Source organism: Protopterus annectens, chromosome 12.part0 (assembly GCF_019279795.1).
Source record: "Protopterus annectens isolate FY-2018-M chromosome 12.part0, PAN1.0, whole genome shotgun sequence".
NCBI lineage: Eukaryota > Metazoa > Chordata > Ceratodontiformes > Protopteridae > Protopterus > Protopterus annectens.
In genome coordinates this window covers 447,402,098-447,429,975 of record NC_056746.1, presented here as the reverse complement: position 1 = coordinate 447,429,975, position 27,878 = coordinate 447,402,098, and the positions used below count along the sequence as shown (strand labels likewise).

Sequence of the window (27,878 nt, the reverse complement as noted above, 5' to 3'; positions counted from 1 at the left end):
CCCATTCTGGACCTTTCTCAGCTCAAAACTTTTCTAAAGATCCCTTCCTTTTGGATGTTATCCCTTCAAACTATATTTCCTCTTCTTTTTTCCCCATTTTTTTGGTGCCCCTGGATCTTAAGGATGCTTATCGTCACATCCCAATTCATCCCCTTTTCAGGAAGTTTTTGCATTTCTCTGTCTTTTCCTTGCATTTTCAGTTCTCTGCCTTGCCCTTTGACCTTTCTGCTGCACTAGGGGTATTCACTAAATGCTTCGCTCGCATGATTGCCTTTTGCAGGATGAGAGGGATTCATATCTTTCCTTATCTGGATGTGACCTGCTCATTCAAGTTTCCTCCACCGACATCTGGCATCAGCACCTCTGGTATACTGTGTGTCTCTTACAGAGTTTGGGGTTTACAATAAACTTCTAGAAATTCTGGTTCAGACCATTCCTATGCTGGCTTCCCTGCCTCCTGCAAGGCTCATTCTCTAATCACCTTTTTCAATCCCTCCTTCCTCTGGTGCCATTTACAACGAGGGAATTTCTCAGGGTGCTAGTAATTCATGACCTCCACCATCCCTGTGCTACCTTTAGCCAGACTTCATATGAGAACTACTGTGGTTGCCAAAGGCAGTATGGCTCCAATACTTTTGTGAACTAGATTTTCTTGTTCCTCTTCTTCCATGCCTCAAACTAAAGCTTCATTGGTGAACTCATCCTTTGTCTTTCAACCCAGACCTTCCATTTCAGCTCCCAGTCCCCAGTCCCCTCTTAGAAACTTTTCTCAGATGCCTCAGATGGGGTGCTGGGGAGCTTCTTTCGGTTCCTTCAAGGTCCAGGGTCTGTGGCCCCCTCATGAGATATCAGGATACTTCACCATTAAGGAGAATGAGAGCTCTCCTTCTCACCCTTCAGACCTTTCATTCTGTCTTTCTTCCAGGGCCTCTCAAAATCTTCACAGACAATGCAACAGAAATTTGGTATATCAACAAGCAAGGGGGGGGGGCATCGTCCTACTTTCTTTGCAGACTAACTGTTCTGGTCTGGGATCTAGCTAAACAGTATCAAGTGACTCTTCAGCTTGTATGCATCCCTACAGAGCAAAATATACTGGCAGACTCTTTGAGCATGTCCAAAACAGAAGGCTCACAAATGGATGTTTCACAGAGATGTTTCTGGACATTGTCCATCAATGAGGTACTCCTCAGGTAGATTTTTTGGCCTCCCCTTTGAAACAGACAGCTTCCTTTATTTTTACACCAGAATCCCAAATCCTCTGGCTTGGAAGGTGGACACCTTATCTTTTTCTTGTAAAGGATGTTTCTCTGTGTCTTCCCTCCCCTTCCTCTTATTCCACAGGTCCTGCTCAGGATAGAGTGGAAGTCCCCCAAAGTCTTTTTGGTGACTCCCTTTTGGCCCAGACAGCATTGGTGCTCCCTACAGGGTTATCAAGGATCATAGCTGTTTAAAAAGAAGTTATAGTACTCCTCTTGTAGAATTAGAATCGTACAAAGTTTGGGTATCACCCCTGCAGTAAGGAGCCTTCCATCAGACTAAAAAAGCAAGGTACTTGATGGATTTGGAAAAATGTTTATACTCTGGATGTCGGGAATATTAGTTCCCAGACTCATGCATGGTCCAGCACCTGTGTAAATTATAAAGAAAATTGATGACCCCACTACAGCAGTTTTTTTTAAATACCTGTATTAAATTATCACTTAAGCCGTAGGCAGAAACTGTATATTACATGTGATCCCACTGCGGAAGTTTGACATGTCCCCTTAAAGTGAAACTAAGTTAAAAGAAATAGATAATGTGATGGGATCACACATGGTAAAGTGAAGTAATAGGTGTGATGTAGTGAATTCCTTCTTTTGAGCAGACAGTTCTTTGCATATGAAGACATACTTGAGTCAGAGTTCAGACTTTCTGTGAAGGATGTAAAACCAAATATTTTGAATGGCCTTGTTAATGAGATTTTCCTTTTTGCCATCCATTTGTAGAAACTTTTGCAATAATTAAAAGAAAAGGGGAAACCTGTGTAGAATGTGAAATGGAATATAAGTTTTATTCTCCAGTTCCAAAATTTAGTATGAGTTATACCAATAAAAACATAGAAGTGCAAACACTAAACAGTTGTTTTTTTTTGTTTTTTCATAATTTGCTGAGTACAGATAATGCACTAGAGGCTGTCTCAGGTAGGATTGGGGGAGTACTGTGTAAAGGTTGCAACACTTCTGTCCCATACCAGTCTGTTCTAGAGCAAAACATCAGCTTGCCCTTGTAGTCCCATTTCTGAAAAATCTTTTGGAAATGTAAGTAGCAAAATCCATTCCAAAAGTAGGATTGGAGGGGGGGGGGGTTCTTTTTTAGGTCCTTCTTGTTCCAAAGAGAGTGACAGTGAGAGTGCAAAAGAATCAGTAAAGACTCACCCTTGCCCCATTAATATGACCAATTTTATAAAAGCAAAGAAGTTCAGGATGCTAACCCTGCACACCTTCTTTGCTTTCCTGCAGCAAGGATATCTTTGTTGTATCTGCGGGCATGTAGAATCCATACATGAAAGTACTGTAGGAGATTTCTTTTATAGGATGAAAGCCCCAACCCCATTTTTTTCAGTTTACTGTCTTATTCTTCGGCCCTTCTAATGCACCCACAGTTATTACATAATACCTAGCCCAGTATATGCCTTCCTTTTACTGAAACATATGCACATTTGTCCTTGATTCGACGATTACTTGTTTCAAGAGCTTTTCTAATGCCCTTTCACTATTTGACCGTGTGTTCTGTAGTTTTAGCACTGAGATTTTGTTCCAAATATATTGAAGTTGTCAATCCTGCCTTCTCAAACTAATAGCTTTTTAGAAGATATTTTAAACAAAGGTACTAATGCTGTCTGTCCCACAGGATGGGGTCCAAGTGATGTATGGATGGAATATGCAGTCAAATGATATAAGAAGCACATTTAATAGCTAAAACATTCCTGAATATGCTGAGATTTCTGTCCTCTTCATCCCCATGTATTTCCATTTGAGGTGAATTACAAAATTCACCATTGCAGTACTGACTCTTGGGATTCCTGCTTGTAGTAGCCCAATTTCCAGAGCTCTTGACCTTTCCCCCCTCTGTCAGAATGTCATCTGCTTCCATCTTCAGAGCTTTTTTTTTTTTTTGCCCTGGCTGGTGCAGTTAAACTCCTTGGTGCCAATGCACAACCCACCTAGGGATGGCTTGTCCTCAGGTCAAACTTGTAGAGCAGTCACCCTTTGGACTTGTGCCTCGCAGTTTTCTGGATGTGCAGTAAGATCTATTCATTGTACTTTTCAGCATGTGTGATTACTGATGTATTTCATGTGTTTATGGACATATGTTTGCATTTTAGCTGCCTGTTTCTTCTTTACAGTCATGTTGCTAAGAATGATTATATGTATGCTGACATTGTACTGGTGCTAGCATGGAAAGCTTCCCGTTGGTTACTATTATGTTCTTCCTATTTCCTTGTCATTTGTCATTGATGTGTTTTGCTAATTATGGATTGAGGTAGATTTATACAATTTTATATACATGATGTATTTATTTACCATTTTTTCATGTTATCATTGCTTGGGTTATGTTCTGCTACACAGCAAAACGTTAACTGATTTGACATAAGTTTGTGGCTGAATGCAAGTATTGCCTTCCAAAATGTTGGGAAGTGGTTTGTAGGCTGACTGCTTTGAAATTCTGGCTGAATATGGCCTGACTGGAACATCATTGAGACTTGTGTACAAATACAGTAATTTCTATATGACTGGACAGAGCATGACAACAATACTAGTGAGCCTTGTTTCTATAAGGAATATAGTGATTTCTGTCTGACTGGAAGAACTTGCTTGGCTGGTATATCAGTAAGTCTTGTATAAAGATGTATCTGGATGGGTAAGAGGTTTTACCATAAGAGAAGTGCTGTTTCATTTCAGGTTTCCTGTGCTTTAGACATTCCTCCAGAAGACCAGGCTTTCATTTTTCTCAAGAAAAACATGTTTTTCCAAAGAAGATTTGACAAGCTACATTGTAGACACACCTTATTCACATGGATAGAGGGCTACATTACCTTTTGTTTTAACAGCTGTAACGTATTTGCCCAAACGCTGCTAGGGGTGGTGAGAGGTAGCTATAACAGGGCAATTGCAACTTCACAAGGATTTGTCAGAAGTTTGTCTACACTAGATAAATATGAACACGCTACACGGCGAAATGTCTTCATCTTTTATCAGAGTTTACACTGCAAAAGGCAGTATACGGTTATCAGAGTCTGTCCTGAGTGGTGTGTTTCAATGTCCTTGTACCACAAAGGATCTGGAGAGTAATGTTGGTGCTGCTTCTAATTTCTGAGATACTGCAGTTGAGTGAAGCATTCTTTGTAATATTAGATCTTTGAGTGAAACGTATTTCACCAGCTTGGTTACCATCCCTCATGCCTCATTTAGCAATCTGGTTATGTTATTATACATAGTTAAACGGAAGCGCAGGGGTCAACTGCACTGGGGGAAGGTGTCAGGAGGAGTGATTGGCAGATCCATTTTTATTTATTTATTTATTTTTTGCTCTTTATGTAAATGTGAGAGCAGGACATGCCTGGTGTTCCTCCATAGGAAAGAAGGGAGGAATGCCAGATTAGGGAACAGATTTTTTTTCCCCAACCTAGTGTTACTTACCATGTGAAGGATGTTTTATTACTTCACAAAGTGAACCAAAGAAGGCTTGAGCAAACATCACATTTGAATACGTTTGTGTAAAACTGATGATGGTGTAGCTAAGTGAAACTTTTAATGTAGGCACAAACTGAGTCATGGACACTGCTGGGAGAAACAATGCATTGAGGAGGTTAAGAATGCGCTTTAACTTCTGAACAACATATCAAAGATGATGTGTTAATGGATTACCTCACTCAGCTGTACCTTCTCTTTCAGTATGCAGAATGAACACAGAAGGGAAAGTAGAGATGCTGATGGGCTGTGTGCGCCTTTTATTTTCTTGGTATCAGCAGATCATTCCTGTTTAGATAAATTTCAGTGTGAAAAAACAGTTTACCTTTGCCCAAAGATGCAAAAGTTCAAAAGATGTTTTTATTACTGGGGAAAGCCAGAGTCATCTTCTCATGTTAGTATTGGTTTATCCAGCAAATAACTTTATTTTTATGCAATAAACCAGAAAGTCATTGCACCTCAGGATATATGTATATATATATATATATATATATATATATAAATATATATATATATATATATATATATATATATATAAATATATATATATATATATATATATATATATATATATATAAACATATATATATATATATAAACAAACAAAAAAAACTAAAGCCATTTTGAGCTTGCGCAATTTTCATGCCCAGTAACAAAAATATTTTGTACTGAAGTTGCAATGGTAGTACCTAACAAAGCATGCATGATCTTGGACTTTGCCTGTAGTGTAGTTGTCAACCTCCTTTGTGTCCTATGCATTTTTGATGTCTGTTACCATTTCTACACAGCTTTTATGGTGCAGCCATGTCACTTCTTTTTTCTCAAAATGTATTTTTTTTATTCCTCCAGATCCCTTTGCCATTAGAGAATATTTTTTTTCAGACATTTTTTTTCTTCTGAGTTTTATTAACATATTGTGTTACTTGAGCAGCCTTCTTGTATTTGTCACTTCCTTCTTATTCCAAAGGTGTTCATACAATTTGTGTTGAAAGGTACCAGACCGGGGAATGACTCTCATTAACAGATGAGCCAGCTTACAGCTCTGTAGTTAAAAGTTCAAGCTGTTACACTTTGTAGTTTTAGAATAGCTCAACATTCCCAATTGCCCCAAAGCAATTTGAACATCTGGGGAGCACAGCTACAGTTTATCCCACTCCACAAGTGGGGGGGGATCCACTTTAGATCCCGAGAAATACCGTCCCATCAGTCTGACGAGCCTGATCTGCAAGTGCATGGAACGCATTATCATGGAACTTATAAGCAAAGACATTGGCAATCTTCAAACACTGGACCCCACCCAGTTTGGGTTCGTGAAGGGCCGATCATGTCTCCTGAACCTGATTGACTTCTTCGAATCAGTCTCCAGAGCTGTGGATGTGAGGGTAAGGTGGTCCACACAGCCTATCTGGACCTTCCCAAGGCCTTTGACACCATCCCCCACTCTGGAATCATAGATAAACTTACTAAGCTGGGCATAAATCCCTACATCACTCGATGGGTTGCCAATTGGCTTACTGACAAAACCCAGACTGTAAAAGTAACCGATTCCAAATCCAGCTCCAGACAAGTGGAGTACCCCAGGGTTCAGTCCTGGGACCGCTCTTGTTTGGTATCTACTTCTCTGAAGTACAGGCAAACACTAAGGGACTCTGGCTAACAAAGTTTGCAGATGACTGCAAACTGGGAGCCATTATTGAATCCCCAAATGATGTGGATATTCTACAAAAGGGCCTTACAGAAATGGATGCTTGGTGCCAGAGCCATGGGCTCAAGCTTATTGCCAATAAATGTATAGTTATCCCCTTTGGGAAAAAACATGTACACATGAATTACCACATAGGTGGCAGTACACTAAACACAGAAAGTGTGATGAGAGACTTAGGGACACAGGTGGACAGTGGTCTCACCTTCGAAAAACACATCGCAAAAAACAGTCAGGAAATCCTTCTATGTGGCACACCTCATCACTAAGGGCTTTTCATCCAGAAAAAAGGAGGTCATTGTCCCACTGTACTCATCCCTCATTAGACCCATTATAGAGTACAACGCCCCATTTAGTATGTACCTCACAAGACATCTGCAACAGCTGGAAAGGCCACAGAAATACCTCACTAAAAGAATCACAGGCCTAAAGCAGATGCCCAGTACCGACCGTCTAAAAAAACTCCAGCTATACTCTGTCACATATCGTCTACTCAGAAGCGATCTCTGCTTAACATACAAGGCCATGTGAAACCCTGAGCTGTTGGACATGCTCCACTTAAGGAAATCCCAATTCCTCAGAGCCGCACGCTCCAGGGATCTAAACCTTGTCATCACGATGAACAAAACATGCTGGTGGGATAGGTTCCTGACCCAGAGACTCTCCATACTCTGGAATAGACTGCCCATACATGCCAAGCAGAGCGCCTCCTTGGCCGTCTTCGAAAGGAACCTTGATGACTGGATGGGAGATAGGAAATTCACCCTGGGGATCACGTCAGTTACCCTGCTAGACAGGGGTCCAGGGAAGTAAATATTGTGGGAAGAAATCCAGGGAATTGTTACGGCTAGGCCAGTAGCCTAGTAACCAACCTATGAACTTTCATTTTCATACTAATCAGACTGACTATGTTGGGCTTGTAATACAGACCAAGCATCCTTTCACTACCCTATTTATTTCTTTATATCGTATTATTTCTTGTATTTGGCATCTGTTCCAGAATACAGAACTTGGCGAGATTTCATATGAACTAATATGTGATAAAAATGTTAATCTTTTTATGAATTCCCTTGCATTGCATGTGGACCCCCCACTAATATCCATTTTGCCACATTTACTGTCATTCTTTTGTTCATCTGAGTATCTTCCAACTTTCTTTATAGAGCCCCAAACCATTTTTTTCATGTGTTGTTCTCTGCAGCTCTTTCTCCTAGGTGCTTAATTTTATATTTCACTTTGAATCCGGTGGACTTGGTAAAGTTGTTAGTTCTTGTAGTTCCCTTGTATTGTGTGGATTCTTACAAATTCAGTGCTTTCTATAGAATAACTTATTTTCTCTACTAGCCACAACACAAGAGTTATAAACAAGGACATTTAAGAGGAATAATGCTTGCAAGCTGTCTGTATATATATCACCTTTCTGCTCTCTCTAATGTATTGTGAACAGTAGTTTATTACTATCCATCATCTTTGCCACTTCATTAAATTCCTTGTTTTGAAAGGCATTGCATATTTTAATGGAAGGATAAAACTACCACTGCACTCTGATTTAATGGGACGTGCCAAAGATGGAGTTCTAGGCATCAGAAAGTTTTACAACTGTGTAATTCAAGAGAGTTCTTTCATAGCTGTATTTATACAGGTGCTTTGTTCTCCTGCCACAAATGGTTTAGCATAATTGAAAGAAGCTGGATCACAGCTGTGTTCAGTTGTCCCAGTGGTGGAATTGTTGCTTAAGGGTGATTAGTTTTAGCAGATCATTCTGCAGGTGTATGAGTGCTGCCTGTGACTTGAAGAATTCATTAACAAGATTTATTTCTCTCATAACTAACAGTACTGCATGGGTACAATGCCCTTGTTAACTAGACATCCACAGGTAATAGGGGATAACCAAAAGTTATGCTGCCTTTAAGTTATCTTGCTGTATTTAGTCTGTGTTTGAGTTGCTATTTACTACGCACATCGCAGCAAAACAGTGTGTATATTTAGGTTCAGCCAGGGAAAACACTTTTCATGATGCATCAGCAAGATAATCCACAAAAGGACAATGTAACAGTAACAGCAACAGCGCACTAAAGTGCATCCAGGATAAACAGTTTGCAACACAAGCTCATTATATAGGTGCAGAAATAAGAAATGGGGAGAGGACTTTGTCAGCACAGATGGAAATCCCATAAGTATGCACTAGGGACAGAAAAGACTTTTAAACAATCAGGATAATAGATTTTTTTCATAGTAATGTAAGCAGTCTGCTAATTTTAACGCATTCAATGCACATTGTGAAAATGCTGCTGCATAGCCAGGGAGTTGCAAGTAAACTCTCCAAAGGACAGGCATGTTTAGTCTGTGGGTATGCTGTAAAATCTGTGCAATACATGTTCTTTTACATGAAATTTGAGTTCAAAATGGGTTTGTAAACAGAGGTATTCTACTTTGTTAGTTATTAAATGGGCTGGATTCTATCAACATGAGCACTGCTTGTTAACAGTATCTGAGGTGAAGGGAATGAAGCATCTGGGATGCTTGGACAAGGTTCACAATATTAGCAGCTTAAGATGGTCATCAATGCAGGACTCCAGGAACACAAACTTCACCCTTTTTGCGTGTGCTTTTGGTGGGTTTGAGCACTTTCTCATGCTTACCCCACCAGGATACCATTGAAATTTAAAAGGAAAGAAAGGTTCTCCTCATCAAAGATGGGAGTAATAAGTACACTCAGGACCAAAGCCTGCACAGAATGAGGTAAAATATTAAGAAGATCCCTTAAAAAGCTCAACTGATGATAGACAAGGTGGCTAAAAAAGTCGGTTGAAGGAGTCATCTAGAACTGGTGGACTTCACAGAAATGTTTATAAAATATATTTTTTGTAGCTGAAGAGCAAGCCAGTATGAAGAGGGAGGTTCATTTGCCTGTTAAGAAAAATGAGTCTGCATAAATATGGAAAAATTATTTTATTAAACTGTGTCTGTTATTGAGTGCAATTTTATATTATTTGTCCATGTGCCTACATGAATACTTTGAAAACTGTATAAAGGTAACAGCCATGCTTGTAAGGGAAGATCATTTGATCTGTTGCTAAAGGTTTCCATTTCAAGGTGCATTAATTCTCTCTCTGCCTTTTTAATTTACAGTGTATAAAACATGTTGGCATTGTAGTCATTAGCCATTTTATAAAAAAAAAACATTAATATAATGCAGTTGGTGTTTCATATCATGCTATTGCTGAAGCAACAGGCATGAGAGGAGCTAGGGGATAGAGGGTATATAGGATAAAAGTTGAAGTGGAGAAGGATCATTGATGAGAACTGAAAGCTTTGGTCTTCTGTGCATTTCTAGTTATTATGCAGAAACACTTTTTATCTTCTAGATGTAGCTAAGAAAGCAGATGCCACTGCGTAAATTCATAGAATACCAAGTCAGAAAAGCCATGGTAAAACATAAACAAATGTGTGAAGATGTTTTACAAGGCATTGTGGGAAATATTTCAGCTGCAGTTCTTAGTTGGGAGTATTCTCATCTCTGGTATAATAAGAATGTTTTGTGTGATCTAAAGGTTTTACAGTCCAAGATGTCATAACAATGAGATTCAGTCCATCGCAGCTAGGCACTTTCCTTAGTTCTGCTTCAAGTGCATCACATTCCTCAATGAGTACTGGAGGTTTTTTCCTTGTGTTTATTTATTGTTTTAAAACCAATGAATTATAAAATAAACAAATAACTTTTTACACAGATCTTCAATACATCAAAGTTATACATCAACAACAATTAATATTTTTAAGCAAGTCTTTAAGTTTAAGCCAAGATTGATATGAATGTATAATATTAGAAGTTCTCATCTTTATAATATGCAGTTCAGTACTGCAGACAATTTTTGCCATTCATCACTAGAGGGGGGTAATTTACTTTTCCAATTTTTAGTAATTACTTTTCTGGCTACAGCAAGAATAGACCAAAGAAGAGGCACTTGGGTTTTTGGAATTCTCTCCGGAATTAGAGCATTAATATTACGGGTATCTGACTATAGAGCTTGAATAAATTTATTAATTTCTTTCCAAAAAGGGGAGATGACTTCACATCCATATACCATATGCATCCATTCAGCTATTATTTCAGAATCACATCTCCAGCATTTAATTCTATTTGATTACATAATTGTAATTTTGTTAGGTGTAACAAAAGCTCTGTGTAAAAATTTCCAAGTGAAAAATTTCCAATATAATGAAGATGTACTTTTATATTAATTTCCTATATTCTTCAGAGAAGTATTCATACGTTTTGAGAAGTAGTTCCAGTATGAATTGTCTAAATATGTGAAAGCTAACTTAAGAATTTTATAAATTTGTAACAAATAGGATTTATTTTTCATTGCATTATTATTATTTATTAAGAATTCCAATAATTTGGGGAACAATTTCTTAAGGTATACCTTATTTACCCCTGTGTTCACAAAGTCTCTAAATATTTGTAAAACTAACCAATTTTCTGGCTACACATTGGCTTGTTTTACTGTTTATGGTTTGCCTTCAAAGATCTTCAGTCGAACTGTAATAAACTTACATTGTAATGGAGTTCTGCTGTTGCCAATATTTTATCACAAGCTTTTTCTGTTTAAGCAGTTTACAGTGATTTCTTATTTCTTAGTCATGGATATTACCAAGTCGGAAAAAACTTCATAAAAAAGGAGAAACTGAAGCCTCTTTAAGAAACCATGTTCCTAGAATGTAGGCATTATAATTATGTTTCTTCTAGAGGCTTGGTCAGATAAACATCTGAAACTGGACCACTTTTAAATTCTTTCACTTCATCTGTGTGCAGAAATCCTAAGTGTAAGAGTAAGGTGGAGCATATTGTAGCATAATATATAGCATTAGCATAATGTAACTACTCTGTGTTTAAGTATGTATAATGCAATGTAAACAAATGGAGCTTTCTTAACCAGCCACCTCTTAAAATGGGTATTACTCAGATGGACTTTCCCAGTAAGCAAAAACAAATAAATAAATATTGCTGAGATTCACAAATCCTGCAACATCTGAACAGAGTAAAGATATCACCCCCCAGGCATTCACAGAACTAGCCTTAATTTTGTTTAGTATTTCTTTATAAGATACCACTTTCCATTATTGGATTATTGGGAATGGAATGGTATGGTATTGTTAGAAGGCCAGCCACACAGATGAAGGCTTGTGCATCTAAGAGAAGCCTTTCCTCCTGATGAGAGGCAGTGCTGTATAACTGTTACTGCAGAATGCTAAGAACCGTCAGGCAGTGAAACAAGGTACATTATGGCCTTGTTGCACTATCTCCATAAATATTCTTTGTCTGCTCTAACCACTTTGCCCTGTCTCCATTTATTCACCACTTCTCTATCTTGACAGTAGTTTATAAATGCACAAAGAATTTATTCTGCATTTCTGCCTGCTCTGCTGCACTTGCATGCTCTGCTGTGTCCCCTAAATGTATGAAACATGGCTAACTGGTAAAATTGTATTATTTATTTAACATTTGTTTATAGGGAAAGCCCGACTTGGAACAAAGCCAGTTTTCAGTGGAGGCCCAGGGAGAAACACTCCAGATGCATTTCTTTGTAATGTGGGAGGAAACCGGCTCATCTGGAGGAAACCCACATGAACGCAGGGAGGACATGCAGACTCCACACAGAAGGCATCCCAGCCAAGAATCAAACTGGAGAACCTCTTGCTGTGAGGTGATAACACAACCACTGGACCACTGCGCCATCCAACCGTATTAATAGTTGCATAGTGCTGTAACCCAGATTTGATGCCATATCATGTAGGTAGACCAGCTAGATGAGTTTGTAAAATACATTCGCTGTTAGGCTTCCATTTGTGCTGCTTTGATTTGTGCAGCTGATAAAAATTTTAGAAGTCATTTGGCAATAAGTAAATGTAGTTGGTATGACAGCATTTATTCTTTCTGTCTTTTTAGTACGTGACTATCTTTCTATACTCTTGTATATAATAATAAAAAAAAAAGCTCTGCAGTTTCATGCGCTGATTTGCTCTTGTAGTTTTATGATTATGATTGGTAATTTTTTTTTTAATTGCTAGAAATAGCTTTTATAGTAAGTACTATAGATGTTACTGCTTTAAAGCAGTGAAATGAACCTAGCCAAGTTCCTGGGACTTCAGGTAGCACATTTTGTCCAGTAATCTTAACAGGCTGAAAGCAAACGTATCTTTAGTTTTAACTCTATCTGCAGAACAGCTGGTCATAACTAGAATTCTACATGCCAAGCATGCTGTTGTAACACCTTTGACAGAAGTACGTTATGTATGTGAATGTGTCTGGATTTATGAGTTAACGACCAACAACTTGATCAGTCTATTTTAATTTTTCAGTGCCGAAACCAAATCCATTGCAGTACCTTCCCATGTTCCTGTACTTATTTAAACATGTTACCATCCTGTCATCTACTCAGACTAAAACAAAGATGGCTTTCCTTAAACATGCTGACATCACAAATCTTTTGAAAGGAGAAGAGAATGAATGAAAAATGTGGAATTATTGTGTAACTGGTAGGGGGCATATTATTTGTCTTCCTGCCTGGATTCCCATCCATGTTTTATTTGTTCCTTTAGTTTGATCACATGCACACTATCAAGTGAAGTTAACTAGAATGTATTATTATTATTATTATTATTACTACTACTATTATAGTCTGAAAATGTGCCCACAGTCTGAAAACTGCAACCACTCTAGGCAATGATAAAATAAATATGCTCCTGTCAGAGTTGTACTCCACAGTTTGAAACTGAAGATCTTACCCCTCCAGTCTACTACTAACAAGCCTCCCTTCTACTTTATTGGCCTTTATTTCTTTTTCAGTCTTGGCCCCCAACTTAAATTCCACATTTGCACCTATTCACCCCTTTTTGACTTTTATTCCTTCCTCTTTCATCTCTTACTTATTCTTCTGAATTATAGTGAATATTTGTTCTACGTGTTTTGTTGGTCACGTGCAGTTGTTCCTTTCACCATTTTTCATATGGGTCTGACAACTGGATGGAAATAATCATTTTATTTATTTGATTTTAATGTTATTTTCAGATAAATTAACTGTACTACATGGATCCATTTTCAATTGTGATGAGTTACAGTAAAAGTAAGAAAATATAGCAGAATAGTGCATTATAGTGAAATATCGTTAGTTTTAAATTATAGTGTGTAGTGAAACAAAAGCATATTTAAATACTGTTGTATTCATATGATGCACATGTGCTCTATTTGTAAAGCATGTGTGCATATGATGCACACGTGTTTTACAAATACACACCTTCCTGATAACCATTGTTTGCACTGGATTTTTACAGTACAACAGTAATCATGTGTTGTTTGTATTGCATTTTTCTTTATTCAGCTGATAATACATGCATTTGTACTGAGAAATTTTTACATGGAGTGCACAGTACGCAGTGTTTGAGATGCCATGATTTGTTATGCAGATGACATTTAGTGTTTTTAGGCTACATTATTCTCCTGCTAGCAGGTAGTGTTCTTACTTTTTCAGCCTATGTGGAGTTTGTATTTATAAATGATGATTTTTTTTTTTTTAAATAAAATTCCACTCTCTTATCTTTGAAAATCATTCTTTTGACAATGTATGGCAGTTTTGTCTCACTGATCTTGGCTCATGCATCCTGGAGAACATGTAATGCTAAGTAGAGTAGCACTTGTGCTCTTCAAAAAGATTAATCGGATTTCTTGAAATATGAATGATTCATACAGCAGAATGTCAGACTTGTACTGCTGATGGCAGGTCAGATCCGTAAATCATAAGCAGCTGTCTCAGTGATGAGGAGGAGGTTACAGAGAGGGGATTTCCACGGGGCCTTTCCTAGAAAAATGCATGCCTTGTGAACTGCTTTTACCCCCTTGTGTAGCATTTCTGGTCTTTAGAGGCAGTTCTGCTCTTCTTTTGCAATGTGAGATATCCCCATCAAACTGTGACAGTTGCTGATAGGAGATGGAATTGAAATGACCCTTGACTGATAAACTGTGCTGTTCTTTCCCAGTCGTTGGAGCTTGCATTCATTTGTAAGATATTGTACGATACTTCTTGTTCTGTGTTTTCCTGTCCCTGCGTAAAGTAGGCATTAGTTCTTTAGGAGCTGCCTTTCTCATTCAGCCGAGAGCTCAAGCTGGAATATGCTGAGAAATAATAATACATTTTAATTTTTGGTAAAGTTCATGAGCTGAACTAACTCTGTCCTTATAATGTGAAAAGTCTTAACTTTACAATTAGACTGTAAATATCATTACTGACCTTACATTTAGTAACATGCATGTGATCTGTCATTTGCTGGATGCAGTCTGAAATCAAATGTGAATGTGTTCCATTTTGTTAATTCTTTTATGGGTAAATATATTCTGTTTCTATTCCTTAAATAATAAATTAATTCTTGTTGAGTATAATGGGCTTGTAAAAATGCAAGAACAGGTAGGTTGGCATAGTCCTGTCCAATGCCGCTGGTAAGTGGTATTTTAGTCCTGATTTTTTTGTGCTGTATAATATAGCCCAGTCTGTTGAATGTTAATTTAGAAAATGGCTTACGAAGGTGGAGTAAGAGTGGTCCCTTATTAGCCATGTGCTGAGTGAAGAGGAAGGCCATTTACATGAAATTAATTCATCCAGTGATATTACAAATGAGAGATGGAAGAGGAAATACAACAGTTACAAAGCCGCGCATTGAGTCATAGTATACCTCCATATTTTTATATTGATAAACAATACTAAATAGGATTCTAGAAACAATACAATAAAACTTAAATGATACAAAATGTAGTATTTGCTGTAAGTACCATAGTGTAGGGAAATTGAACTCTAGGGCTGCATAGACAAGAGCTCAGAAAAAAAATATTTGGTTTTCTCAGCTTCTGACAAAGATTTTATTTTTCTAAATGACCCTTTCAGTGCCTCAGCACTTCTGAAGCAGACTCGTATATTCCACTTCCCTTGCCTTAAACTGTCATCTCTGTGTCGGGCACTACATTGGCCATCTCCATGGTGGGTGGTGCAGGAAGTCATGTTAATGAAGCAGATAGAACAAGGTTTCCTCTGTTCTGTTACTTGGCAGTGTTTTGACTTCAAGGAACAGAACAGAATACCTATGAAAGCACATTTTTGGTTAACCCATTCAAAGAAATAGACATTCATGCTTTATAAGATGATAAACAAAGGAGTTACAGAAGAATTGCTTTATTTTTCCAATCCTCAGAATAATATTTGACATTCTTTTTGTCCAAAGAAAAATGGGACTTGATGACCTGTTTTCTGTCTATCATGGCTTAACAAATCACTGAGACTCAAGAGCTTCATCTTGGAGGCACCTCAAGTAGTTGTTCTCTAGGTGAACAGCCCCTGTTCTATTGGCACCTAAACAGAATGTATATATTTATTTTTACTTGGATGTCTGTCTTATTTAAGCTGGAACCCTCAGCATTTCAGTGGCAGTCCTAGGTTACTGATACCTTTTTTGGTATCTGTGAAGTTAACAGAAAATGTGAATCACCAGGTCATGGTCTGGCACACAGGAAGACGTTTGTAGGAGTGGTATTGGGTTCTACACAACAGAAAAGCTTACCACCCCAATAAAGGTTTTGGGACATGGTTTGGATGTTTCAGTAGTACGTGCCAGAGAGTTTTCATTCACCTTTACAGCACTGTTGGGTCATTCATTTCCTGACTGGCTTATTGTTTCTTATGTCAGACTTCAAATGAAAAAAGGTATAACATTACCTCCAGAATATATGGGATCAGTGGATGGATTTTTTTGGACCGTAACCTTCCTCTGATTGGTTGGTAAGAGGCATCACTCTTGAACCTAAACAGATCTTATTTCCTTCTGTCTTCATGCATACTGATAACAGATGCCTCCAAATCCAGCTGGCATGGACTTCTAGAGGACTTGTCAATAGAGGGGAAGTGGTCTTTACTTTCAAAATGATGTATATCTTAATTTTCAGTATGTTAGCAGTCTTCTTGGCAGTGAAGGTGTTTAGGAAATTCGTTCCTCCAAGAGTTTTATATGTGAACATAGACAGCTCAGTGTATTATGAGGGACACAAACAAGTGGGATAGCACAGGGTCTTGTCATCTTTGCAAGCTAGACATGCACATATCAAAATTAGCATTGTCCATGCCTCAATATCTACATGCACTTCATCTTTTAGTATCACGTATTAGCTGAGAATCTCATCTAAATCCGAAGTGACAGCTGCATTATCAAACATTTGAAGATGTGTTTTCTGCTTGGAGATGTCAACATAGGGACTTGTTTGAGTCTCCAGAGGAAGCCAAGCTACTCAATTTGTTGACCAGTTCCAATAACACCCTGTCAGGGCCTGAGGTCAGGAAATCAGTTGCTTTTCTGCAATTCCACCAGTTCCGCTTGAACAAAGTGTCTTACATAAAGTCAAATTGGTTCTGATTGTGACTTTCCATCATCTTTAGGAGGCAGTGAGGCAGTTTCTTTTGATATGAGTGACAAGGCATGGTGCTATATCTATGCCATCTTACAGCATGCATATTGGAGGTTTAATTCCCAGGAGAGAACTGTACTTTTCTCAAGTGTTAAATGGCCCTTAAGAGGCAAATCAGCTGTCTCATATAACATCTTATTTGTCAAAATGGAAGAGGTTTTTTAATTGCTGTGAAGGATGTGACCTAGTATCTGTGTCAGTGCAACTTCCTTAGGTCCCGGATTATTTCTTTGTTGTTATTTTCTAAGTTCTTTCTCTTCTGTCAGAATATGTTCTGCCTTTTCAGCATTCTTTTCCTACTCTGTGAATGTCAAGCGCTTCAGCATGGAAGCACCTCACATAGTTCAGTTCTTCCCCTCTTGTTTTTAGGAATCTGGATGGTAGTTCTAGATTACAAGGATCCTCCTTTTGGGTATAGATTTCCAGTAAAGATGTTGCTCAAGGGAAATTTGGTTTCTGACTTCTGAAGCCATGGTTCCTCTGTGGAATTAGAATTTTTATCACGGCAGTTTTGTAGAATTCTTCTTTTTACCAGTGTATTCAGTTCCATTATTTTTTTATGTTCTTGAAAGATGGTTCATCTGGATAATTGCTACATAATTAGAGGAGTAATGGGTTGTTCTGTGAACAATATGAAGTCTTCCATAATAGTAAGGTGTCTTTTCCTTTGTGAATAAGGTCATGTTAGACATTACCTTAAAGTGAAGTTATAACTCATCAGCAGGGAACAGAAGAAATTGGATTTTTCAGTGGAAGGACTCTGGAAGATGATTGTTTGCATGCATTACCATAGCCAAAGATGTCACAAAGTCATAGTAGCTGTTTGTTTCTTTAACATCTGACAGATGGGGAAATAGTGTTTGAAGCTGATTATTTAGTTCTACTATGTTTCATTATCACTTGTTAAGTAAACAGCTTCAGGGAGCTGCAGGGTCTATTCTTCACAAGCACGTGGAGTTCAATGCCTTTTTTTCAGAGGAATGTTTTCTGAAACATTTGCTACACAGACAGTTGGTTGGCAGTCCAGATGTTTCCAAGTTAGGTTTGGAGAATAAGGTTTTGGAGTCCAGTGCAAGGTTAGAGATGACTTTACTGTAACACTGGTCTAAGGGATATTTATTGAAGCAGTATCTGGCATCATGTAGGCAGTTGTATGAAGTTTTTGCCCTAGCATTAAATAGTTGAATTGTCAGTCTTTGCAGTAAATTTCCTCCCTCCCTTGCCCTTTTATTTTAAATCCCCATGTTTGGGTTTTATGATAATCCTGTTGCTGTGTTGAAGAGAAACTCCATGCATGTGATAGCAGACTGCCATTTTAGGCCTGTGTTTAGCCACCATGATAATACATGGAGTAGTCTCTTGCCTGTAAGAGGTTCTTATTTAAAAAGGCTAAGTGTGATGTGTTTTACACTGTTTAGCTTAATCTGGCCATTTAATTCAAATTTATTTAGACTGGATGTATTAACAGAGTCAGACATTGCACAGTATGACAGTATAGGATTTTTCCCAGAATTAAGTATTGCCTTTATATACCACTCGAGCTGTGTAGTAGTAGTGATTGACCTAATGTAATTTCTGAAGTTAATTGGTCTTTTTTTTCTGGATTGTTTGATCCAGCTGCCTATTCTTAGTAAAGTATAGGAATGTTGGGATTGGTTGGTCCCATTTCTGTAAACCCAGAAGAACTGGATTTGTCTTGTGTATATATATATATATATATATATATATATATATATATATATATATATATATATATATATATATATGCCCCTTGCATAACCAGTCACAAGCTTTGCAGTGTATCCCATTACTGGTCATGGAAGAAGCTGAGCCAACAGACTGCCCACAGAGTAGGCTCTTTAATCCTAATAGGGGAATTCTGTAATGTGCTGTTAGGGGAGAGAAAGACCTTACTCAGCTGTCCTGCCCTCCTATGTTCCCCTGCAGAACTAAGTATCTTGTCAACAGCAGTGTGGCACTGTACTAATTTATAAAACACTTTTGTAAATGTTCTACTTTTCAGCAGTAATCTGTAACTGCTCGTTTGCATACAAAGCTTTTTGTCTGTCAGACTTCCTTTATTCAACAGGATATTTACTCCTTAGATCTATGCTGAAAATTGCCTTTATCCAGTTGAACCCATCCAGTCAACAAAATAGAAACATATTGGTACGAAATTGTATGAATATTTGTAACTATGTTGTGCTGGAAAGCTCCGATATTAATGCAATGCGAGAATTATTAAGGTAAAATTTGTGATATTTAATGTTTGAGTACTGGGGTGGGCTGATCTGCTAGATCAGGACTCACTGATTCGTTTCCAGGTGGGATGTATCATTACTTATTAAACTAGTTTTCTGTCAGTAATGTACCTTTCAAAACCCATCTAGTACATACCAAGAACTTTCAATGAATTTGGGCAAGTTCTTTGGAATGATAGTTGGTTCAGAGTATCAGGATAACTGTTCAGGGCTGGCTTTGCCTACTTTTGTTAAACCTCAGTGCAACAATCTGATTACTCCCAAACATTTTCTACTGTTCCAAAGTGAATTCCCTTCTTGCTGCTAAACAATAAAAACTGAAATACAAAAGCAATGTAACATGGGTAGAAACATGCCAGTCATAAAATATAATAAGACAGAAATCATTCTGATTAATTTTTTGAGCTCTAAGAATCATTTTTAAGTTATTCCTGGATTGAAGCCTGATTTTTATGCTTTTGTGCTTGCAAAATCACAACTCAGCAGTAACACAACCTTCTAATTATTTCACCCTTGACTGCAATTTTTTTTCAGAAAATCCATTAAAAAGTTTACACCTTTTTGTGATAGTCACCTGTCACCTGACAATGAAATAAGATCTGCAACATTCTCTACATCATGGGCAGTAAAAAGTTGGTGAAAAAATGTAAACTGTAGGAAAGTGAATCAGATATGAGAAGTCATATTATTAAAATGGCTGACAAGAACTTTCAGTCACCTGCAGGATAGTTTGTTTATGCCTCTTTTGTAATTGTTGTTCCCTTTTTACAAATTAGGGGTTATTACCATCTGGCCAGCAGAGTCATCATGGGTGTCCATGTGTAGCACTGCTACATATCAGAGCAGTGATTACCCTTACAAGCAGAAGGTAGCGACAAACCACAATAGGACGAGCTGAACTGGTTGTCACAATCGGAATGAAGGATGTTCTTAGTGTTTCACTGTTGCAGTCATCACACTTGGGTTATCTGCCTGCAGGTAGCCCTCAGTTGGCCCGAATACCAGAGACGTAAGTATTTCTGCGTCGGATGCTGTCGCTTCTTCCTTGATGTCAGGTCGTCAGGGGTATAAAAACAGGCAGCAGACGCCATTACATTAGTCTTTCTTTCCAAGGAGGAGCCCAAAGCAGAAGCAGTTCACAAGTGCTGGCCGGCCACTACCTGAATTTTTCATTTTCAAGTTGAATAATCCTGAAGTCTTCTAAAGCTAAGTACCCCGTTAGGGATTCTTTTTTCTTGCTCTAACCGATGTCAGAAAAAGTTAACAATTGTCTTGCCTGTGGAAAGCAAATACCTCACGGAGATTTTCATTCTTACTGCGTCACCTGTTTAGGCCCAGACAACGACATCCCCCGCTGTCAGTTTTGTGCCTTATTTAATGCCCGAACCATTCATCGTCGGGCTCTCTTTGTCACTAAATTCTTTCGCTCTCTATCTCCGTATTCTGAAATGGCTTCGGTAAGCCATCTGACTACTGATCTTCTGAATAAACGTAAGGATAAAGACAGAGACAGACCGCATAGGCAAAAACTGCCAACGACACTTCCATTAAGCTAGTCGCCAGTACGACAGTACTCAGTGAGGCGCCTTTGCAGCCCCTGATGCCCGCTTCAGTGGATTCGCAGGCCTCTGCTGAGACCCATTCAGAGTCCGGTGTGCTGCAAGATGCTTCTTCGATTATGGAACCAGTGGATGTCTCTACCTTAGATGGGTCCAGAGTCGCTGTGCAGGCATCGGCTTCTGAGTCAGTTTTTCGCTCTACTGATGTTTGAAACAAACCGACAACTTAATTTTTAACCAAAACTACAGAGTTTCTTAGGCCCAGAGTATGCACTACTACTACTACTACTACTACCACCGAGAAAACTGACGACCAAAGCGCATGCTCAGGCATCCATGCCACAAAAACAAATGCTTAGAATGGCTGAAGACTTTATTATGCTGATTAGGGGAAGACAGCCTTCCCCTACAAAGAGACAGACCAGGAGTCCGATGACTCTGACCTTTCTGATTATGAAGGCATGCCCGTATCTGCCTATGAGGATTCAGATGCAGAGGAATCCATTCCCTCTTTCTCCCCTCCAGAGGATTTTTCTTTTGGTGAAACCTTGCATACTTTAAGAGAGCATTTCCATTGGGAATGCCAAGACTATCCTCAGTCCAAAAAGAGACTCAGAGAATTTTTAGAGTTGCCTCAGCACTGACCTTTAGCTATACCCCCTGTCCTGGATGTTGTAGATGATGATTTTATGGAATCCAGTCTTACTCCAGACACTTTACCTCCTGCCCCTAGGAAACCACACAGGTACTACAGAGTACCCGATACTCACAAGTTTCTTTTCAAGAATCCTACTGCTGACCCAGAGATCATTTCCCAGGGGCCTAAAGGTATTAAGGCTACTACAGCCACAAATCCCACCCCTTTGGACAGGGATTCCAGACATACCTCTCAACTGTCCCTGATTTTGACTCAAATTTTATCTCTGTCCCTCTTAATCCCTCCTAAAATTAGTGACTTTTGGAGGAATTGTGGTGAATTACACTTAATGAATAAAGACAATAATTAAGAGTTATAAATTTCTTTTACTTCGGAAAATGTGTATTAATTCATATGCTCTGATTTTGTCAATGTTTCAAGTTAATAGCACTAATATTTTAAAAGTGTCCCTGATTTTTTCTTGACTTGTCCCTGATTCTGCCGAAATTTTTCCCCAATTGGTTGAGAGGTGTGATTCCAGAGCTTTGGACAGATGGGGTAAGAAGGTATATACGTCTGCAACTCTTGCTATCAGGGCATTGAATTGCCAGTTTCACATGTTGAAATACCAGCAACATATGAAACTTATTAAGCAAAAAGTGTAACTTTTCCAGATTGTGCAGAAAATAAAGAATTACAGGAGCTTATGCACTCTGCAAACCAAGTTAGTAAGCATACTTTGCAGTGTGGCTTTGATGCCCTAGAAGCATCTTGCAGGGCAGCAGTCACTGGCTTTGTACCGAGAAGACATGCTTGGCTGAAGGAGCAGACCTTGCCAGATCATGTCAAATCTAAATTACCAGACGCTCCTTTGAATAAGGACTGTTTGTTTGGCACCAAAGCAGAAGAGGTTCTTAAAAAGATGGAAGAAAAAGCTAAATCTATGCAGACTGTTAAAGAATTCCTACAAGTGGAACCCCCTAGATTCCAGTAGGCATTGCCCTTCAAAACACTGGTCCTTCCCAAACAAGACCCAGGGAAAACAGACCACCCAGACTACAGTCTCAGGGTATGCAGAGATCTAAGCAGTGGAGTGCCCTCACCCCTAAAGCATGGAGTGGTAAGCCACCTCTTTATGGAAAAAACTCACAATGACTTCTTCACTCTATTCCCAGCCCTGCCCAATTGCTTGTGCCCCTAGGAGGAAAACTTGCCCTTCATGCAAAAAACTGGATGTCCATCACTCAGGACCAATGGGTCCTCACCATTGTATCCCAGGGGTACAAATTTTATTCCCATTTACTGCCAACCCTAAGCGGGTTTCCAGACCTTCCTCCAAACCAGTGCACAGAGGCTCAAAACCAAGTACATCTCAATATCAGAGCTTTTCAGCCTGTTCCAGTAGAACAGAGGGGTCAAGGATTCTACTCCAGACTCTTCCTGGTACCCAGGAAAGAGGGCTCTTAGCACCCAATCCTGGATCTTTCAGTTCTCAACACCTTCCTGGTGGTACCAAAATTCAAGATGCTTACCCAGCAACAGCTTCTCCCTATGTTAGCCAAGGATGCCTGGTTAGTCACCCTAGACTTAAAAGAAGCCTATCTGCACATCCCCATAAGGGAGTCATGCAGGAAGTATCTACGTTTCAGGGCAGGGCCTATGCATTATGAGTTCTCTGCACTTCCCTTTGGCTTATCTACTAGCCAGGGTATTCACAAAATGCCTGGCTCCAGCCATTGCTTACTGCAGGCAGAGAAATATCCAAATTTACCTGTAGTTGGATGGCTGCCTTATTCGGGCAGACAGTCAGAAATTGCTGCTTCAGCACCTGGCATTTGTAAAAAGCCTTCTCACTTCATTGGGGTACACCATCAACAAAAAGAAATCACAACTGGTGCCCCGTCAAAAAATTGTATTCCTGGGAGCAAGCTTGGACGCAACTTCCCAGATGGCATTCCTCACTTCAGAAAAACAGGTCTAGCTGACATATTACTTCAAACAAATGGCCACCAGAACCCAGCTATCTGCAAGAAAAATACTGCAAGCCCTAGGGTTCATGGCCTCATGTGTACTGCTAATTCTATATGCAAGACTGCGTATGAGGAAACTTCAATGGTACTTAAAAAGTCTTTGGTGCCAACATTCTCAAGACCTGGAAGCAGTCATTCCTATCATACTTTGTGTAAGGACAGAGTTCCTTTGGTGGGCAGAAGCATGCAACCACAGCAAGGGACTGCCTTTTACTCAACCCCATGCCGCCCAGACCCGGACCACATATGCATCAGACTATGCATGGGGGGCACACATGGCTGGCAAATATATTCAGGGCCACTGGAGCCCAAGTCAAATTCATCTGCACATCAACCAAAAAGAGATGCTAGCTGTACAGAATGTCCTGACAACTTTCAGATGCCTACACTTGCCAGAACAGCTGCTGATAAAAACAGGCAACACCACAGTTATATGGTACATCAACAAGCAGGGGGGAACCCATTCTTACCCACTCTGCAGGAGGTTAGCCATGGCCCTGTGGAACATGGCCTTGGACATCCAAGTCTATCTACAAGCTCAATTCCTGTCAGGCAAACAAAACTCACTGGCAGACGACTTAAGCAGAAATCTCCTAGACCCACACGAGTGGAAAGTGGAGCCCAGCACCTTCAACCTTCTGATTCAGAAATGGGGGACCCCAGAAGTGGATCTCTTTGCCTCCCCCTATAACCTCCGGCTAAGCAAATTCTGCACCAGGAACCCTCACAGCAGGGCCTGGAAAGTGGATGCCCTATCCTTTCAATGGAAAAGCCTCTCAATTTATGCCTTTCCCCCCTCTGCTCCTTCTCTCAAGAGTATTACTCAAGATAAAATAAGACAGGTCGAGGACAATTCTGATTGCCCCGGACTGGCCACGCCAGCACTGCTTCTCACTCCTGCGCAGCCTGACAACGGTGCCACCCTGGCACCTACACCAGACCCCAACCCTGCTTTCTCAGCAGGAGGGACAGATTTTGCATCCACAGTTGCAAACCCTAAATCATGCAGCCTGGCTTATTCCTTAAATACTACGCCAGCAACCCTAAGCAAACAGGTGTTGGACATCATCCTTGAAGCCAGAAGGCCCAGTACAAGGAAATCCTATGCTGAGAAGTGGAAAAGGTATTGTTCTTGGATTCAGTCTAAAGGAAAGGACACAGCACTGCCCTCTTTACCTCTCATCCTGGATTACCTAGCATAGCTACTCCACAGAGACCTATCCTTATCTTCCATTAAGATCCATGCCTCTGCCATCTTGGCTCATTACAATAATAAACCACCTCTATTCTCTCACCCGCTCATCAAACAGTTCCTGAGAGGGGAAAACAAATTAAGGCCATCAAGGAGAGCACCCACCCCTGCTTGGGACCTTAACTTTGTACTGGAAAAGCTCACTCTTCCCCCCTTTTGAACCTGCTGCTTCAGCAGAGTTAAAATTCCTCTCTTGGAAACCAGCCTTGCTTCTAGCCATCACATCAGCTAGAAGAGTTTCTGAGGTACAAGCACTGATGGCTGTAGAGCCCTTCATTATTTTCCATACTGACAGGATTTCCCTCAGGGCTAATCCTTCCTTTATGCCTAAAGTGGTGTCCAGTGTGTCTGTCAATCAATCCATCCATTTGCCAACCTTCTTTCCTAATCTTCAAAATAAAGGGGAAAGGATACTGCACTCTTTGGACCTGCACAGACAGCTCAGATTCTACCTTGATAGGACTAAGCCATTCAGAAAATCTGACCGGTTGCTAGTCAGCTTTGCAACAGGGGCAGAGGGCAAGGCCATTTCAAAACAAACCATTTCCAGATAGATAGCACACTGCATCCATTTCTGCTACAAGCACCATGGAAAACCAACCCCTCCGGGGGTCAGAACACATTTCACTAGGGCTACATCTACCTCTACAGCATTTCTCAGGGGAGTCCCTACCAGGGACATTCTGGAAGCTGCTACCTGGAGTTCTGTACACACATTCACCAAGCATTACCACCTGCCTATCTTTTCCAAATCCAGGGCAGGTTTTGCTACAGAAGTCTTGCAAGGCCTACTAGCCAGCCCTAACTCTTCTTGACTGACTCCTCCCTTCCTCAGCTTTGGAAATTAACAAAAGTATGATGACTGCAGCAGTGAAACACAAAGAACATAGTACAGTTGTGTACACGTACCATAAATGTAGATGTTAGAGTGTATTCACTGTTGCAGTCTTGGTTTCCCTCCCTCCAGCCCCCTGGTTTTCTCTCTGTCTCTATCTCTCCACTCTATGGCTATTACTACTGGTATTAGTATTTACTTTTTTTTACTGGTGGTGTTTTCCCCACTGTATCCTAGCTCCCTATTTGGGGGCTCCTGACATTTGGGGCAAGAAAAACTGATGTAATGGCGTTGGCTGCCTGTTTTTATACCCCTGACGTCAAGGAAGAAGTGACAGCATCCGACACAGAAATACTAAGTCTCTGGTATTCGGGCCGACTGAGGGCTACCTCCGGGCAGATAACCCAAGTGTGATGACTACAACAGTGCGTACACTCGAACATCTACATTTATGGTAAGTATACACAATTGTACTTTTCATAGCAGGAAGAAGAGTATTGCACTTGCATGTTGTTAGTACCACTGTAGAAATTAACTTCTTTGAATTGAAGTTCTGTCATACCAGTTTAACAAAACAATACTCTGACACAGTTTGGTTATGAATAAAAGGACCTGAACATTGATGGAAGCTTTACTACCCCATATCCCGTGAACTTAAAACCATCTCCAAGGTTGCACAGCCTGAGTGAAAAGAGGAATACTCTGACTGACAATGAGGAGTAGTAAGACTGATAAACCAAGTTCCATATTTTCGTATTACTGTGCACACTGGGAGACAAACATTTGATCATAGAACTACCAATTCATAATCTCTGAGTTTGTAGGCTGTCAGTTTTGATGAGCAAACATTGACTGCAAAGCATTCTTCCTACTCTCTCTTTGCCCATCTGCATATGCAGAGGTCACCACCATACTGCTAGCAGGTCCATATGTGGAAGCAGTAATACACAGAGTTGAGTTGCACTTTGTGAGTAAAGATGGCATGCAAGTTTTGCTGGTTTTAAGGAGGACTCATCCTTATGTGAGAGCAGTAGATTTAGAACTGAATTTCTGATGGACATTATGGGCATGGACTCTTGTAGTATTGGTAGGGGTTATCACTTCTAAATACTGTCAGCATTTTATATACTAAAAAGCAGCAGTGCCCTTCAACTGTATTCAGTCAGTTGCATGCAGCTTATACCATATGCTGTAATCCACCAATGCATTAAATGTCTGATGATGAATAATAGTGCATTAACAAGCCCCACACTTCACCAGAATGCTTAACTTGCATAGAATCAAAACAGAGGCACCATTTCCATTCTACAGCCATTACAAAATCTTTACACTGATAACGAGTATTTACCAGTAGGTTCCTATGCCACCACTAACCACGTCTTAGATTTTGGGCATAAACTGCTAGTCCTTTAGGAGACCCAAGGCTTCTGAGAAATCTTTTAAGATTATTCATTCAGCATGCATAAACTGCTGGCCCTTTAAGAGACCCAAGACTGATGAGGAATCTTGTAAGATTATTCATTCAGTATGCATTTAACATTAACAGGATCCAGTAAACTACATAAGTATTCGGATTGTAGTGCCATTTTAGTCTGTGTGCCATCTGGACCTGGAATTGTTGATTTCCTTATTGGTGGCCTGAAGGTTACAGCTTCACTGTTATTCATGTGTACCAGCAGTATGTATGATTAAAGCCACATATGACTATGATAATTTAGTCATTACACAGATCTTTCCATCTGTCAGTAGGAGAAGCAGTAGAGCAATTACTGAGCTAGATTGTGTGCTTGCATTAGTTAATATTCTAAGTAGTTATGTAAAATAAAAAGCTTTAAAAAGGAACTTTGCTTTTCATCAGATTCATTACAGATGAGGTAGCTGTATCTTGTATTTTACTCTGAAGTAATGTTCTCTGGATAATTTCAGGATTAGTTTAAATTTATCTCCAAATGTTATATCAGGCTGATTTACTGAAACAAGTGTCTTGGTCAAGTTAGCAAACAGTGTTTCATTTCCTTTACCTGTGTTCCTGTCCCTAAAAATGTGGTAAGTGAGGTACCATCTGATGATACCTGTCCTTTTACTGCTGTATGAATCATGGCTGATCCTTTGAGAAGATATTAATTACTTTTTGATAATCCCAAATTTGTTTATCTACAACTGGAAATACCGATTGAGATTACCTGCAGCTATCTGGCAGACTCGACACTTCTGAGTGCAGGGCACAAGGACGACTAGTCTGACTTCTCAGATCACATTTTAGTGACAATATATACAGAAAGCTTGATGAAAACATAAAGAGAGCTAAATAAACATCAGTTTAAGGAGCTATGTATGTAACTTTTCAGCTTGTGGAATGCCATAA

General features: G+C 39.5%; 1 protein-coding gene and 1 pseudogene across 1 annotated transcript in view; both read left to right on the top strand.

Moving 5' to 3' along the window:
- The window catches only part of MAD1L1 (mitotic arrest deficient 1 like 1), a 4,750,917-nt gene that overhangs the window by 4,306,605 nt on the left and 416,434 nt on the right, over positions 1-27,878 (top strand). The gene's annotated exons all lie outside the window — the stretch shown is intronic.
- LOC122817300 overlaps positions 1-27,878 on the top strand; it is a 137,156-nt pseudogene that overhangs the window by 6,030 nt on the left and 103,248 nt on the right.